The sequence below is a fragment of the Pteropus medius genome, unplaced genomic scaffold, assembly GCF_902729225.1.
Source record: "Pteropus medius unplaced genomic scaffold, Ma_sr-lr_union100, whole genome shotgun sequence".
Classification (NCBI taxonomy): Eukaryota; Metazoa; Chordata; class Mammalia; order Chiroptera; family Pteropodidae; genus Pteropus; species Pteropus medius.
Genome location: NW_024349797.1, coordinates 16,634,180 through 16,641,111, shown reverse-complemented (window position 1 = coordinate 16,641,111; position 6,932 = coordinate 16,634,180).

Below are 6,932 nucleotides of genomic sequence, written 5' to 3'. Positions count from 1 at the left end.
CTCAGCACAGCTCAGATAAGTAGTAGATACTCAATAAATACTCATCGAGTGCATAAATTAATCATTACGTGCGTAAATAATCAAATCTCATAACTAATATATGAGGGCATGCATAGTAGTCATGGGAATAATACTATAGTAAGCGATAATAATTGCGATCGCTGTTCATCAATTAATATATGCCAGGATTCAGAGTAAGCTCTTTACGTGAATATTTCATTTAATTGTCTCAGTTACTTAGGAGGCGGCCACTGCTTGTAATGGGGAAACAGAGGCCAGAGAAATGAACAATTTGTCCATGTTCTTGAGCCACTAAGCAGTGGCATTTTACCTCAGATTTTTCTAATGCAAGAGCTCATGCTCTCAGCCACGATGCCATGAACCAGATTTTTCTTGTTAGAGTGGAAGCTTCTCCAGGAGTGGAACTGAGTCTTGTTCATCTTTGCTTTCCTAGTACCAGGCAAAGGACTTCACATAAGGTAGGCACTCAAGAAAACGTTATTGGATATGTTTGCGTGGATGGACGGGAGGATGGACGGACGGATAAGTTGATGCGTAAACGGGTGGAGGGGTGGCTAGCTGGGTGGGCGGACGGGTGGATGGGTGGATAGTGAAGGGAGGAGTGGTGGTTTGCCAGGTGATGAACGCTGGGGTGGGCGTGTCTTCGTGAGAGCAGGTGGGCACATGAATCAGCGTTCGGATGGAAGGGTGGGTGAGTGGATCTGTAGGTGGGTAGACAGGACAATGAGTAAGTAGAAGGATGGGAAGAAAGGTGAGATGCCTTCCCCATGTTACTCTGCAGAGTGACACTCGAAGGATCCTGAGAGGGAAATGTTGAAGACAGATGTGCCTTTGGAGAATAAAGAAGCTGAAAAATCATTGTGGGCAGTTCAGTTCCTGGAAGGGAGAGGGGGCGGGGAGGGCACATCTGGGTTACAGGAAGAGGCGTCTACTTGTTCAACTTCTTTAGTCTGAAAGGGCCCAGGGCTCTGCGGTGAAGGCACTAATTGGATTTCATTAAAGTGAAATAGATTTCCTAGCACTGGAAGAGCGCGTTCATTAATTTAATACATGCTCTACCAGAGGAGGGCGTGGGGAGGGACAGCCAGCCGCAGCCCACCTGAGCCAAGACCAGAGCTGGGAACGTCGCAAGTGATGCAACACGCAGGTTCTGAGCGCCTGCTCTATGCCAGTGCCTGGGCTGGGCGCTGAGTGTGCAACAGCGAATCAGATAGCATAGCCACCTCCAGTCAAATTCAAGTCTTGGGGGCGGGGCGGGGGCGTGCAGACATGCAACAGGGCAAGGCGCGTACAGTGACGTGGTGCGGACCAGGGTAAGCAATGCAGAATGTCTGCCCTATGCGCCTGGAGGTCCCGGGGGTTGGGTGGAGGTAAGGATTGGAGAGGGTCTGCCACAGCTGTGTAAGTTTCATGGGCCATGGTTCTCAGGAGGAAGGTCGCTTGCCCAAAGTGGTGATTGTACAGAACCGAAGGAGAAGCTGGAGCTAAGGGCAGTGGCCTGGACTTAAGTTTAAAACTGGGGGGTTTTAAACATGAAAAAGGTGGTTGGTGCCCAGGCCTGAATGATGTCACCTAGAGAGAAAGTAGGAGGAGCGGTTCATCTTAGCTCATTCTCCCTCTCAGAGCAAGAATGCCTTCCACAGCATCTCTGACAGGTGGCCACCTAGCCCCTGCTTGCATGCTCCAGTGACGAGGAGTTCACTACCAGTCAAGGCAGTCTTGCCTACCTTTGGGGGTTCCGGTTGTTAGTATGCTCTTTTGTCTGCGAGCCCAAACTTCCCTCCTGATTATTCCTTCGTCCTGGTTCTGTGTTCTGAAAACCAGCTCCTCCGGTCAGCTCCCTCTTTGCCACGACCTGTTAGAACCAACCGACGTGGTTCACCGCATCTTCTTCTTTCCCTCCTTCCTTTTTTCTGGTGGTGGAGCCCCAGGCTTCTTCCGAGGGCACCACGTCTTCCCCACTGGCATCTCCCATCTCGGAAAAGAACCAAGTCCTATTTTAATTTCTGTGTCATGGCTTTCGAGACAAGAAGAAGAGGAGACACTTAAAAATAAGAGATTTTCCTTCCTGTCCCTTTGGTAAACACTCCCAGGTCCTTCAGCTATTCTTAGTCCCCTGAGGAGCCACCCAGCTTGTTTTGTCCCAGGTCGGGACCCCCATACTGGAGATCAGTTCCCATGATACCAGTGGCCGTGCCAGAGGCCACAGATGGCCAGCCCTGCTGTCCACTCAGCCCCCTGGCTGGTTGCCCCCTTTTTTACACAACCTCTTTACAATGAAATGGAAGCCAGCAGAGCTTCACTCCATGCGTGCATGTGCTTCGAGCCTCCCAGCTGCTTTTCCATTCCAGATCTTTCCTCAGTTTAATGTAGTCCGGGCTCTGGGTAAGCGGCTTTCTCCTGCTAGCCATTACCCCATGGGTGTCACAGCGGCCAGGCCAGCTTCTCTCCTGGCCACTATCCCCACCCAGCCTAACCCAGCAGGGGAAGGAAACCAGGCTCTCTGAGTTCTCTACGAGTTCTGTGGCACAGTCACTGGTTGACTCAGCGGGACTGGTTTGTCCGCGCCCCGCACATTCTTGACTGGCTCTTGGGAGAGAACCCCAAGACCTTGAAATATCCTGCTGGTAGGGGTGTTTTGGGGCCGTGTCAAATAGTCTACACAAACAATGTGATTTGTAGTGGGGGCCTTGAGACACACAGTATCAGTTTGACCTCTGGAGAGGCGGGAGACTGAGTAGGGTCAGCTACATGGGTGGCCGGCCACCCTTACACGACCGATGTAGACACGAAGGCTCAAGTGAGCGTCTTTGGTTGGCCACACTCCGTATGTGTTGTCACACATGGTTGTTACACAAATTAAGCCCTGTCTGCAAGACTCCCCTGGGAGAGGGCAACGGGACTCATGAAGACTCTGTTCCATGCACCCTAACCCCTTGCTGACTTTAATCTGTATCTTTTCACTGTGATAACCCTAAGTAAAACAGCTCTGAGTTACGTGAGTCCTCCCAGCAAATCGTCAGACCTAAGTGTGGCCTCAGGAACCTCCGAACACGTCTGCTACCACAGCATACATTCTATTTTATTACCTGTCTGTACCCTAGTCCCACGTCCCCAGACCATGAGCCAGGACCCCAGGAATCCAGATCTGGGCCCCAACTTCCTACCATCCACACTCCTCCCCGTACCTTGAGCTGGAAACAAAGCCAAGGCTCTAGCTTACCATAAATTTCCCCTAAACTGCCTTTTGACTTTTGCTTGATAAATTTTAAAACTGGGTTTTTTAAGCCAACATGGTACATGAGGGAAAGGCATACTCAAGCATTACAGACCGTGCTAGATTTCTAGCTGGGATGGCAGCTCATCTACAGCCTTTATGGACCACTCCTGGGTCTTGGATTCTGGATGGAAACCCAAAATGAGCTAAACTATGCAAGCTCAGCGGAGCCTCAGAACCCCCTGCTGCCATCCCCCCTAAATACTACTCCCGTCTGCTCACTGTTGATTGAGCCATCTCCCTTCATCCCAGAGCTCTGATTCTTAAAAAGTCAAAGGCCTCTAGAAGCTGTGAGTGGCACGTCTACTCATAGTCCAAGCCATGGAGGGCCAGAGGTGATTGTGGCCATGTCAGCATGGGGGGCCCTGGATACCCCCAAAAGGAACACCAGAACTGCTCTTTTCAGGGTGGATGCAGAATCTTCCAAGAGTTTGTTTTCTTGGCAAGATGTTTTTAAATATGGAAAACAGCCAAGTTTGAGAGTAAAGAAAATCCTATTTGATGATTTCATAGCTGGGCCTGAGTCTGGCCTGGCCTCACCACAGACTGGCTGGAAGGGACGCTGTCCTCATGACCCATGACTACGATGAGGCCACCGCCTCCTCACCATGCCCCGCCCCCTTCTCCCCTGCAAATGGGGCAATAGGATTTTGCCTGCTCTGGTTGATGGAGGCCTGGGGTTGAGAGGGGCAAAATCAGATTCTCTTTTTAAATTTAATATTTCTCCTTAATCAGTGGGCTCAGCTTCTAGAAACAAGACCGGAATCTAAATAATATTCGTTTGGTGCTTCTTGGTTTATAAAACTCTTTTCCAACCACGATGCCGTTTGATTTTCATGCCGAAACTTGGCAGGGCAGGAATTACCCGCCGCTCACTCCCACCCCAGCCCTTTTTCCACACAAGAAACAGGATCAGAGGGCTGACGTGGCCGAGAGGACAGAGTCAGGTGTCATCATGGACATTGTCACCTAGATGTGTGGGCTCCAGGAGGAAGGGGAACTGAGGGGAAGGCTGGCCCCAGCCCACTGGAGGATGGCTCTGGGCTCTGCTGGCATTCGCTCACACTGTCCCCTCCGCCAGGAACCATCCCCCTCACTACTAGTCACATTCCTACTCGTCCTGCGGATCTCCACCTAACTGTTACCTTCTTGACAAAAATTCCAGGATGGTGGCGGGCCAGCCGGACTGTGTGGTTCCCCAGGCTGTCACAGCTCCCGAGATGACTTTGTCACCTGCACTGTCATTCTGGGTTTGCCACTTACCTTTCTCGTTGGATCCTAAGCTTCTTGGGGACAGGGCTCTGTCATTCACCTCTGCAGCTCCAATCCCTAGCACAGCAGGTGTCCCCGAGGACACACACTCTTGATTGTTTATCGGCTGAATGAACAAATGAATGAATCCATCCATCCATCCATCAGATCAAGCTCCCATCCCACGTATTTATTATCCACACAGCAGATTTCCTCTCTCTCTTTTATTTTCTCATGCATTTATTTTTAAGGAGCACATGATTACATTTTTCTTATAAGCAATTCAAAAACGATTGACATCCCAATGTCTCTTGTCCCCAAACCCCTTTATTCCAGTCCTTCTCTTGGAGGGAACCCCATTTTCAACTTCGGCCGTCTCCTTCCAGACCCCCTCACACACACTGCACGTGGAAGAATAGGGCTTTGTGCCTCACGTGTGTCTTTAACATAAATTATATCTCACTGTACACCTTATTCTGCAACTTGCTTTAATCGCAAAACGACACACCTGGACTCTCCTCGTTAGTCCCAGGGAGCTCCCCGAGCCTTTTAAATTGCTGATCCATCGTTTATTCATCTAGACTCTTCTCGATGGGCATTTAGGTTTTCCCCAAGTCTTACTTCTGACGTATGATGTTACAGTGCCATATTTGAGTCGTACAAGTTCCTTTCCCAGCTGGACCCCTTCCAGGTCTTTGCCGAGCCCTATGCCAACTCAGGGCTCCCTCCAGACAATGTCCCCAGCAGAGGCCTGGGCTCTGGCCACACCAAAGGTCTGAGGAAGGTCAGAAGCTTTAAGCGCCAGAGATCAAAGTCATTTTGTGTGACCTTTGTCTGTGGTATGTCACCATTTATGTAACACCCCACATGCCCATCGAGTCACTGCTTCAGCATCCCCAGGACCAAAGCCCTCATCATCTCCCAAGGGGGAGTCACTGCACTGTAGGGGGAACAGGCCTTGGGTTCAGACCCTCCTTCCTGGCTTGGGGGCCTTAGGGCCTTGGGGTCTAAGCCTCCAAATTCTCTTCTATAGGTCAGAGACAGCAGCCCCTACTTCCAGGGCCACTGCGAGGGTTAAACGAGATGAAATATCTGCCGTGCCTGGCAGAGTGCCAGCTCTTCGCAGGTGCTCAGCACCCCAAGCTGTCGAAGGCCAGCACAGCCTCCCCTCTCCCCCGAGCTCCCTTCCTTCCCGGCCCATCCTGCTCCACCACTTGTCCTCATTTTGCCCCTGCTGGTGGCAGGTCACAGCTGAGGAACGGTGTTCCGGTGTGTCTGGAAACATGAACTTGGTGTTTCCTTATGTAAGACGGAGCTGGAAATTCACCTCCCGCCAAAGTCGCTGACCGTCAGCGTTCCAGGATCCAGAAAGACCTGTGTCGGGGCCAGCTCTCTCCTGCCAGCTCCTCCTGGCAGAACTGAGCTGCCAAAATTGGAGGAAAAGAAGACAGATCAGCAAAGGACCCGCCAGGGCCAAAGTACAGACTCCTGAGGAGCCTTCACGCCCGGAGTCACACGGCAGGATGGGCGGGGCCGGGAGGCGGGTGAGGGAGGTGGCACGCTCCTAGGAAAGGTGACACGGGGTAGCCGAAAGGTGGTCAGCGTTGGCCAACTTGAGCTTCGCTTACTTACTGTGTGATGTTGGGCAGGTCGCTCACCCTCTCTGGAACTTGGTGTTCTTATCTGTGAAATGGGGACAGGGCTGCTCTCTCACTGGGGTGTTGCAGCAGCCCCTGTGAAAGTTCTTGGTGACATCTGAAGTCTGAGGCATAGGACAAAGCCCAGGCCTTCCTGTGAGGACCCTCTCAGAGGGCAGAAATAGGTGAGCACCTTGCTCGAAAGACCAAGGTCGAGGAAGCAGCCTCGGGCGGAGGATAAAGACAGAGTTACAGGGTAAACGAATGGGAGAGAAGAAGGGGCAGGAAGGAAAAACAGCAACTGCTTTCAAAAGCCCCTTTCCACGCCTTTCTCCCCTTCATTTATGTTCGTATTAGTCCTCCTGGCAGACGTGGTCTGCGCTGATCTCTGGTGGTGTCTGTGGATGTCGGCGGGGCTCCGGCATTTGCCCCAGTCCCTGGCAGGCTGGCCCCGCGTCCCTCCACCTGCACCTGCCACCCACGACTTGGAAGAACACTCAGAGGCTGCAGCATTGTATCCTCTGGCTCCGTCAGTTTTCCGGTGGAAAAGTTCCGTCCACTCCACCTCACTCTGACCCGCATAGCTCTCACCTTGCCCTCCCAGCACCTCGGCTCCTGGGATGGGCCAAGGAACCCCCACCTATCCCGGCCTCCGGCTTCGGCTGTCCAGACCAGTGTGGGGAATGAGAGAGAAGAGAATCAGAGGGATAGGGGAGACGGAGACAGAGAAGCGAAGCAAGAGAGAG